Source organism: Schistocerca piceifrons, chromosome 2, assembly GCF_021461385.2.
Source record: "Schistocerca piceifrons isolate TAMUIC-IGC-003096 chromosome 2, iqSchPice1.1, whole genome shotgun sequence".
In the NCBI taxonomy this organism is placed as follows: domain Eukaryota; kingdom Metazoa; phylum Arthropoda; class Insecta; order Orthoptera; family Acrididae; genus Schistocerca; species Schistocerca piceifrons.
In genome coordinates, this window is record NC_060139.1 from 439,911,509 (window position 1) to 439,923,021 (window position 11,513).

At 38.3% G+C, this 11,513-nt stretch overlaps 1 long non-coding RNA gene across 1 annotated transcript in view; it reads left to right on the forward strand.

The window, feature by feature from the left end:
• The window catches only part of LOC124776673, a 46,123-nt gene extending 34,945 nt beyond the window's left edge, over positions 1 to 11,178 (forward strand). The window contains exon 3 of the long non-coding RNA XR_007015647.1: positions 11,008 to 11,178. This is a non-coding gene — a long non-coding RNA (uncharacterized LOC124776673). The remainder of the gene's footprint in view (positions 1 to 11,007) is intronic.
• Positions 11,179 to 11,513: the final 335 nt, after the last annotated feature.

An 11,513-nucleotide genomic window follows, 5' to 3' on the forward strand; every position in this document is an offset into this window, starting at 1 on the left:
ACTGTTCTAATCAAAGGTGCAGAGTCACTGTAATGATTATCAGGCTTCTCTTTAGTATCCTGAGGCGTTTTGCCTTTCATAAAGTAATGTTTAATCACCACGCGAAATTCTTTTTCGTCCATTTTTTGACAATCACTTAACTTCCTTGATTCACATGACTGCCAAACACAAAGAAATAGACTAATATGGCTGAAACTTGGTGTGTGTTCTTTCCAAAGATGCTACTAACTAAACATGACGTCGATACGCCCCGGTAGTGCCATCTCTCGGACTTTGCATGGACTTTTCAAATGCCCCTCGTATATTGGTCTATAGCTGTGGGACAGTAATTGTATCCTTCCATCAGTGGGAGAGGTCCTATGAGATCTAAATGTATATGTTCAAACCATAGATTTGTAGGGATGAAGCTTCGAAACGGTGATCTGACATGTCTACTAATTTTATTGCTTTGACAAGCCATGCACTGTCATACAAATTGCTTATAATATCTGTCCATATGCGGCCAGACGAACACTCGCTTCACCATGTTTGTTGTGGTTTTAACACTTGGGTGTGACGTTGTGCAGCAAGGTGATAATCTGTTGCCAGAAGTTCGCAGTAATGAATGGCCGTAGTCTGTTATTGGCAATGTCACAATATAGCTCAATGGCTGATGGAGGTAGTGCGATGCGATGGAGTTGCATGCCTGTCGGTTGCACCAACAAATCATATAATTCATCATCCAATTGTTGCGCCACCGTGAGAGCTTCAAAGTGAATCGCTTCAGAAATAGCTTCTATATGTGAGAGCGAGTCAGCTGGCACATTCAGTTCACATTCGACATGAGTGATGATGTTAGTAGTAAATTGACCAATGAAATCAAGATGTTGAAGCTGTCATGGTGAAGCTTTATCTGGGCTCTGTCGGAAAATATAAATTAGTGGCTTGTGATCCATTACCAAAACAAATTGCTGTCCCTCTAACATGTGTCAGAACTTTTTGATGGTTACATAGGCAGCATACAGCTCAAGGTTGTATGTTAACCAATTTTGCTGTGAAGGTGGCAACTTTTTGCTAAAGAAGGCTATTGGTTGCCAGTGTTCATCCACGTGTTGTTGTAGTGCAGCAGCGATTTAGGAGGCAGATGCATCAACCATCAGAGCAAGTTGTGCTTGTGGTACTGGGTGCGCCAAGAGTGCTGCTTCAGTGATGGCAGCCTTCAAATCAGGAAATACCATTACAACTTCTAGGTTTCACTGAAGTTTAGCCTTTGGTCTTGGTTTGCCTTGTACGAATTTGCTCAGAGGTGTGCGTGGTTAAGGACAAAACGACGATAGAAGTTCATGACATCGAGGAAACATTGTAGTTCCTTCATTGTAGTAGGTTGCAGAAAATCAAGTATTGCATCTACCTTTTCTTTTTATGGCCAATTTCCTTGAGCATTAATGATATAGCCAAGAAATTGAATTTCTGTTGCCCCCAAAGATGCATTTGGACAAATTAATAATGGGGCTATGCTCACATAGACGGGTAAAGAGTTGTTGTAGGTTTGACAGTTGTACAGCTTTTGAGCATGATATGATCAAAACATCATCTATGTATTAGCAATTATTCAAGTCACGTGTGACCTCATCCATAAATCTTTGGAATGTCTGAGCAGCGTTATATAGCCTGACAGGCATACAAGTGAACTCGAACAACCCGAAAGGTGTGCATACAGCTGTCTTAGGAATGTCAACTGGTGCCACGGGTATCCAGTAAAAAGCTCTAACGAGATCCAGCATGGAGAATATGCTCTTACTGCAGACATTGGATGTGAAATCCTCAATGTGTGGTATAGGGTACTGGTCTGGAATCGTTCTTGCAGTTAGCCATCAATAGTCTCCACAAGGATGCCATCCGTTGTCCTTTTTCAGTACCACATGGAGGGGGGATGCCCAACTACTACTTGACGGACAACAGATCCCCTTTGCAAACATGGATGCAAATTCCTGTTTAGCTACTTTCAATTTCTGTGGTGTTAAATGATGTGGTCGAGCATGAGCAGGTGGCCCATGCCTGGTCAAAATGTAGTGCACTGTGTAGTGCTGTACGGGAGCTAGCATGGGAGCTTGACACGTGATCTCGGGAAACTGTTTCAAAAGTTCAATAAAAAGAGAACTTCCAGTTGTCACTCTGATGCTAGCGTCTTCCACATGACCTACTAGTCATCTGCTAGCTACGTTAGTACTAGTGTCCAGCAGGTATCGATGCCTGAGGTCAGGCACAAGTCCATAAAAAGATAAAAAATCTGCCCCCAGTATAGGATGTGTGATTTCTGTCATGACAAACTGCCACTCAAGCATGCTTCATAGGCCTGGGCTTAACACTAATGTGATACAACCATATGTAGCTACTGTAGAACCATTGGCTGCAAAGAGGTGGTAACCAACACGCTTATGAGGTGACAAATGGGCAGACGGGTAGACTAACACATCTGTGCCTGTGTCTACTAGGAACTGTAATTTCAGACCTTGGTCTGTGATAAACAATCGACAGCTGCTGTTTGGGGCATCAGTGGCCGTCATCACTGAGCTGCTGTTGCTTTTCCCTGCTCACAAGGTGGGCTACACTTTCATGCCTCGGACCCTAAACGGCAGTGGTATCAGTATACTTTCATAGCCAAAGGTGAGTGACTACGTTTCCCAGGTGAGTGGTAGCTACGAGATCGGAGACTGTTCTGAGTTCACAGTGCGGTGACTTGTGTGGAAAGTTCAGTGATCTGAGCTTGTGGCACAGCAAAGTTGCTGTCCGTCTGCGGTTGTATACTAACTGTTGCAATGCACACAAATGGATACATTTCAAATATTCTATCGGCAGTTTGCGCTAGTGCATCTAGATCGCCAGTGCACACAGTTAGAATCTTTTGGATGAGGAGTTAGGCATGATAGCCAAATGCTTCACTGAATGTCATCGCTAACTGCGTTGCTTATCAACATACATAATCGGCGCAGCAGCTACGATGGAGTGCGATTGCCCATCTCTTCGGAATTAAATAGTTTTTCCAGCCTTTTCACCTCAGATTGCAAAAGTCATGTGATTAGGGCACTCTTAAATTTTCGAATATCGATCCACGCTCGGCAGTGATGATAGAATATTCTGCACCTCCAGTGCCATCTCTTTGCCGAGTGCTGCTACAACATAACTATATTTTGTATGGTCTGCAGTGACTTGTGCTAGGACAAATTGGCTTTCCAACTGCGCAAACCATAGCATAGGATTTTGTTGCCAGAACGGCGGTGGGTTTATTGTGATGTGGTTTATCATTGCACCAGCAGGTGTGTCTGCTGGTGGTGCAGGAACTTGACCTACCATTGTAGTAATACTGCAAAATCAGTAGGCTACAGATGCATGGCACGGCTGCCGTGGAGTGCAGAAGATGTACGAAGCAGTTGAGTGTGTGATGCGGTTGACGTGACTGTACTTTTTGTCATGCAGTACGGTACGGAGTGTAAACATGTGTTGGATTGAACGCCTGTGACCATCGAATATCACATCAGGGTCACCAACTGTTACGGGTTAGCAATACTCTTTTTATTACTTTAGGAATTACCCGTAACACAAAATGACATTCGAGTGACAGAGTGAACAAACAACAGAATGAATAATATAGTTGGAAAGCAAAGAGTAAACATAGATGTCAGAGAAGTTGTTGCATGGAATCTTTCACTTGTGCTTAGCACTAAATCTTACACATATACACTGTACACTAGCTTGCATACACTTCAGTTGAAAATGATGGTGACAGGGCATAGTGGCCGATTTTGATGGTACCTGGTGAAAAAGAGGGCACACTCCTTTGAATGATGGTGTTACAACAACATCTGTTGACGCTGCAAAGTACTAGATATTGAAGTGTTGAGCAAATTTTGTCATAATTCTGTGAGAGGGATTCCAGATCATGAATGTAATATGAACTATAAAGGCTCAAATGGAGGTCTGGTAGTGCAGGGAGTTGTCAGCTTGTTTACCAGATCTGTTGGCTCCGTTAACCTGCAATATGTAAAGTACCTTCGTGATGGTGATAATAAAGCTTTCCTTGAGGTTAAAAAATGTGCTCCATATGCAGCTCAGACTATTGTGCAGAAGTTAGAATGTGTGGGACATGTACATAAAAGACTTGGCACTAGACTTAGAAGGTTGAGACAAGATTTGTCAGGAAAAAAGTTATCTGATGGGAACGGAATAAAAGGGAGAGGGCAGCTGACGGATGCAGAAATTGACAAGCTACAGGCATATTATGGCTTGGCAGTAAGAAGGAACACAATGGACTTGAAAAAATATGAAGCCAGCAGTTTGGGCCTTATATTTCCACAAAATGTTGACAGACAATAACACTATCCACAATTTGCGCCCTGGAGGAAGTGAATCACAGTGAGCTACCAAAGGTCAATTGCTGTTGGTGAAGAATATCACAGGAATTCTCTACCAGCTGCTATAATGGAAGCCATCAAACTTATATTCAGGGACCTTGCAAATGAAAACTTATTGAAGAAATGTTTTCGTGGCGGTACTCAAAACCCAAATGAAAGTTTCAATCAATGTCTATGTGAAAGAGTGCCAAAAAACCATTTTTGTGGGAAGAAATGCACTTGCTATTGGTGTTTATGATACAATTTCATGTTTTAATTATGGTGTGCAAACCAGAAAATATGGTTTGGAGAAAATGAGACTTAAGCCTGGAGTGAACTGCATCGAAGCTTTGTATACGACAGACTGAGAGCATGTAGTGAATGCAGATAAATCATTTTTGGAGATGATAAAATCAAGAAGAGTGCATCATAGGAATGTGAAAAGGAAGAAAACTGATTTATAAAATGAAAAAGAACCTGCTTATGGTGCTGGACAGTTTTAAAAGAATGCCAAATATGAGCAGAAACTTTAACGGCCATTTTCTGCAAAACACAGATTTCTATACTTAGGCACATATAACGCCCAAAATAAATTTCCTATTACTTTCATACTTGGTATGCTTATTAAACACAAACTCCTTAATGCAAAATTCTAGAATTTTCCAAATCTATTAAAAACTGTGGTAAAAATTGAGATAATTAAGTATAAAATTTGAGTTTTTTCTAAACATGAAGTTCAAAATGTAACAGCTCATTCATTTTTTCATGAATTAAATAAATTCTAGAGTTTCATACATCTGTAAGTATGGTTTGTATGCTATGCAAAATTCATCGAAGAATCTCCCTTCCTTGTGAAGAAAAGTGTACCTATAGCAATAAATGCAGCCAATAGTAAGTGAAAAAATGATGACATTTCATGCTGACAAAGTTTTATGAATTTATTAGTAAAAGGATAGACAGTGGAAATTAAAATGTCCTGAGGTGCCTCTCCTGCACCAAGTTGGCTTGTGTGGTGTCCTACCCCCCTTAAAAGTGAAATAAGTAGAATATAAAAATATGAAAGTAAGACAACAGTTGTGATTGGCTTTACAATGAGTTAGTGAGGTTTTGTAGGTGTATTTAATTGGTACGATGTTTTTTCAGTGTCCAAAATCTTTAACAGACCATTTTTGCTTACAACATTTCAACAGTTGATCTAGTCCTCTGGTGCAGCAAACTGTGGTCTGTGGCCAGACTGCCTGGTTACAAATAATGAGCAGACATCAGATTAGCATATGAAGCATCAATAGAACATGACTAGATCCATTGTCAAATCAGTGTTTGCAAAAATAGAGTTATTAACTTGAGTAGGTGAGTTGAAACCTCAAAACATGAATCCCTTCTTGATGGGATCTACAGAACAGCATGAATGAATGAATGAATGAATGAGCCACTGAGTGAATAGAAACAATTGTAATTCATGATGAGTCCAAATTAAGTGTTTCAGTTGGTAAGATATTGAGCTTGGATTCAGGACTCCATTGATCCATCTTGATGTATGTTATCTATGGTTTCTTACATGAGTTCAGGAAAAGCTGCCAGGTGTGTCTTAGAACACAAGTAGGCTGTGGTGCATTGTGAACACTATACTTATCATGATAAAGATGATCCAGTGTTCCAACAGCTCTCCAGTGGCACTCCACAGCATGTTATCTTAGATAATGCTACCAAATGACTGAGGACAAAAACAGATGCATATCCATAATGTGGAAAATCCTGGTGAACTTCAGGTACCTTACAGTTCCAGTTAGAGCAGTGCAACTCAGGCCAGATTCTGATAGTCCTGAATTATTCACAGCTATGCTCAGTTGCATCTGCATCTGCTGCAATAATGGAGGGAAGAGGTGGAGGTGGTGTCTGAGAGATAACTCCCTAACAATGTGATGTGTAGAAAGTACAGAAAGAACAGGGACCAGTGGCAGATTAGCATTGATCTACTTGCTCTCATTCACTAACAGTTGTGTTTCTGCTATTATTTCAGAGGAAGGAACTTGTACTTTGAAAATCTGAGATGATCAACATTTTAAGGATTATGTTACATTTCATTATAGGTTTCAATTAAGTTTTCTATGTTTCAATACTCATATTAGAGAGTTGCATAGTGTATTTATTTTTATATACACAAATTAGTCATGATGATGTGTATTAATATTTAATGTTCATAAATTAAATTATATATGCAGCTTATAATTAAAAATAAGACATAATTTCCGGAAGACTTAAAAAAATTCACATTACTACAAATTTTCCTGCATTGCTTATAAATTATAATATGTAGCTTTTGAAACAGGTACTTGAATTCAAAGGAAACCGTTACAACATTTACATACTTTGAAAGCCCAGTTATTTAATCGAGCAGGTAGGCCAGAGAATTTTAAGAGGAAAATGGATAGTTGAGGGAAATGGATAGTTTGAAGTTGTAGTTGGATTTAGTGAAGTTCAGTGGTAGGTGAGTTCAGGTGAGTAAAGGATTATAAATACACAGTCAAGCAGGATTAATGCAGGTGTAGGTCTAATAATGAATACAGAACTGCAAAGAAGCCACTACAAACAGCATAGTCAAAGTGTTATAGTAGCCAAAATAGACATGAAGCCAACACTTTCCACAGTATTTACAATTAACATGCCACTTAGCTCCAGAGATGGTGAAGAGACTGAAGTAATGTGTGATGAGATAAAATTAATTATTTAGACAGTTAAGGGAGAGGAAAATGTAATTGTGATGTGTGACTGGAATTTGGCAGTAGGAAGAGGAGGAGAAGAAAATTAACAGGAGAATATTGACAGGGGAAAAGGAACAAAATAGGAAACTCCTGGTAGAATTTTGCACAGGGCATAATTTAATCACTGCTAACACATTTTCTAAGAATCATGAAAGTAGGTTTCAGATTGATTATGTAATGGTAAGACAGAGATTTGGATCCAGATTTTAAACTATTAGACAATTCCAGATGTAGATGTGGATTTTGACAATAACACATTAGTTATAAACTGTAGACCAAAATGGAAGAAGCTGCAGAGAGGTATAAAACTAAAGAGATGGTACCTGGATAAGTAGAAAGAATCAGAGGTTACTGAGAGTCTGAAATGGAGCATTAGGAAATGATTGACGGAAATGGGGGGAAAAGAATACAGTAGAAGATTATTGGATACCTTTGAGAGATGGAATGATGATCAAACAGGTAAAAAGACAAACCATAGTAAAAGTTGTTAGATATCATAGGAAATACTAAAGTTAATTTACAACAGCATAAAATATAAAAATGCAGCAAATGAAGCAGGTGATAGGAAATACAGACATTTAAAAAGTGAGATTGATAGAAAGTGCAAAATGGCTAGAGAACAAATACAAGGCTATGGAAGCATGTGTAACTAGGAAAAAATTAAAGAGCCTTTTGGAGTAAAGAGAAGGTGATGTATAAGTATCAAGAGGTCCAATGGAAAACCAGTACTAAGCAAAGAAGGGGAAACTGAAAGTTGGGAGGAATATGTGGAGGGGCTGTACAAGGGAAATGAACATTAAAGGCAATGGAAAGGGAAGAGGAAGTAGATGAAGATGAGATATGATAATGCAAGAAGATTGTGACACAGCACTGAAAGACCTAAGTCGAAACAAGGATCTTTGAGTATATAACATTTTATCAGAACTACTGATATCCTTGGAAGAGCCAGCGAAGACAAAATTGTTCCATCTGATGTGCAAGATGTAAGAGACAGGAGAAATACCAACAGAGTTCAACAAGGATGTAATAAGTACAATTTCAAAGAAAGCAGGTGCTGGCAGGTATGAATATTACCAAAATATCAGTTTAATAAGTCATAGTTTCAAAATATTGACACAAAGTACTTATGGGATAATGGAAAAATTGGTAGAAGTCTACATCATGGAAGATCAGTTTGTGTTCCAGAGAAATGTAGGAACATGTGAGGCAATACTGACCCTATGACATATCTTAGAAGATAGGATAAAGAAGGGAAAATGTACATTTATAGCATTTTTAGAGTCAGAGAAAGCTTTTGACCATGTTGAATACAATACTCTCTGAAATTCTGAAGGTAGCAAGGATAAAATACAGGGAGCAAGAAGTTATTTACAATAAAGTGTGATGGTCTAAGAGGTACATCACAACAGGGAAATGAGCCTGTGACCTCTGAGAACTGTGTCACAGGTTACACCAAAGTTGTAATACGACATGTGCATGCCATACTAACTCGCATAAATCCACTCGATGATACAGACTTAAATCTTCGAAACTCCTTGTAGAAGAAAATGAACTGAGACAGGGAATGGTAAAGTTGTTGTTTCATTTGATATCAGTAACAGTCATGGTGAAGCCTAACCAAAAAGTTTACATTTAAAAGTTATTTGCAACTTGTACTGAGTCCAAGTGTCAGTTATAAGATTCAAAGGGCATGAAAGAGAAATAGTACTTGAGAAGGGACTAAGAAAGGGTTGTGATGTACAAGATGTGATCAAAAAGTAACAGGATTTTTTGTTTATCTTAAAGAATCTGTATTTATTCATCAATATCCACATTCTACTCTTCAAAGGAACCCCCTCAGGTGTAATAGACTTGTGCCAACACTTTTCCTGTCTTAGAAGCACTTCTGGAGCTCACTTTGCATTATTGTGTTCAGCTCCTTCAGTGATTCTGTTTTATCTCACGAGTGGTGGCAAAACGACGACATTTCACCATTCTTTTCAGCCTTGGAAATAGGAAGAAGTTGCAGGGCGCCATGTTCAGTGAATACAGTGGCTGAGTCAATGTAAAAGTTTTACTTTTGCCAAAAAATCACAAACAAGCATTGAGGTGAGGTGTGAATGAGAGCATTATCGTCATGCAATTTCCATGATTGGTTTTGCCACAATTCTGGTCATTTTCTTCAAATTGCTTCATGCAAGCACCACATAAATTCCAGGTGGTATCCCTTATTGATTGTATGACCATAAGGCAGGAATTCGTGATGCAATATCTCATTGTAATTAAATAAAACAATGAGAAGAACCTACACATGTGATTGAACTAGTCAGATTTAACAATTGTGGAACAAACTTTGCTGCTACATGCTTCATGCCCAAAACATCTGTAAAAATTGATGTGCATGAGCTAGTGGGTATGCCTACATTACCAGAAACCTCTCTGATGGTGATTCGGGAATTTTCCAAAACCATTTTCTTTATTTCTTCCACATTGTCGTCAGTAACTGATGTGCTAAGGCATCCAGGGCAGTTATCGTCTCCAGTTTTTTTTGTGACCCTCTTTCAAATATTTGTACCACTCATTACCTCTAGTCTTACTCATAGTAGATTCACCAAACGCTGCAGTAAACATTTTGAATGTGGTGCTATGCTTTATTCCATTATTAAAGCAAAATTTAATGCAAATTCTTGGCTCCATCTTTTTCAAAAATAAAAATTCGCTGAGCATTCAAAAACAACTATAACCTTTTTGACTGTCAACAGTAAACTAAAATTCAAAATAGCTGAAAGTGCAAACATCCATCAGGAACTTGTTTTCTAACAAGATAAAAAAAATTAAAATAGGATGTATGAAGTCTGCGAAATTATATTCCTGTTAATATTTTATCACACTTCACATCCCCTATGTTATTCCATCTATACTTTGAGCAAGCAGTAAAGGAAACCAAGAAAAATTTGGAGAAGTTTTTAAAATTTGGTAAGAGGACATAAAAACTTTACAGAAGAAAGCAGAGGCTTACATGGGTTTGCAAAACTAATGAGGAGGAACTGAACAGAAGTGAGGAGATAAGAAAATTGTGGCACAACTTGACTAAAAGAAGGGATCAGTTGATAGAACACATTCTGCGATATCAAAGAATCATTGGTATAGACTTGGAGGGAAATGTGGGGGTAAAATTGTAGAAGGAGACCAATAGATGAATACAGTAAGCAGGATCAAATGGTTGTAGGTTTCAGTAGTCATTCAGAGGCTTGCACAGGATAGAGTATTGGGGAGAAGTGCACCCAACCATCTTTGGACTGAAAACCATGATAATAGCGACAAGTACAACCAATATATTTTACCCAACCCATGCTGTGTTTTGGTTTGTGTAGATGCCTTCTCTGTGATTCAAACTTCTTAAAAGCTACAATTTCCAATTAAAAAATATACAGAAGATAGAAAAAGAGCACTTACTTGACAAATGATTTTTATTCTAAGTGCTTATGGATTTTGAGCATTGAGTCAGTTTTTAGGATGTGTTTGAGTGCCACAAGAGGAAGAGTACTGTCCACAACAGGAAGATGCCGAAGTTCAAATTACATCCTGGCACAGTTTTAACTTCCCATTTTGTGTACATGTGTCTTTTTGGACTCAGGGAGGATATGAAAAAACTACACCTTTATATAAGGAAACTACATCTATTCCTGTTTGCAGTAATAAGAAGAGATGAGGACTGTGTTAAGGAAGCTAATAAATGATCCCTTATCTTAAATGCCTCACTTTAGGAATCTGTACCATTTGTAGAAGTTTAGTCCTGTGTAGCATTTGCTTGCATAATTGAACACCTTACAAATAATGATATTGTAGTTTTCTTTAATTTTTATTTTGATGTACTTTTAATTTCTTTGTTTCAGAATGCTATATACGACATCAGTACAGGAGGTCACCAAAGGCTCATACGCATAAGAATTCTTTTGGAAGATAAAGTGAATTCTTAATTCCAAACAGTTTTTATGGCCATGACATTTTAAGTGACTATCAGACTTAATAAATCATTGCGAAAGACTTCTGGTGGTATTCAGCTTCAATGCCATACATTCTAGTTAGAGGGAACCTTGCATCATATGGACAGCGCCAACCTTGGAGAGTTCTTGTGTCAGGCTTGAAAGGTAGATCAAAAAATCATTAACGTGTAGTAGTTGTAATGATTATTTTGAAATCAATAGTTCTTAGAGAGAGAGAGAGAGAGAGAGAGAGAGAGAGAAGGCATTCAGAAAGTTGTGTTGTGATCAGTACACACATAAATGGAAAAATATTCATTTCATCTATAGATTATTAAGTAATTGTGCCATCAGGTGGAATAGGAAGTTGAGAAATAACAACACACAAAAGTTAAAAGGTAGAACTGCACAGCTTCCCT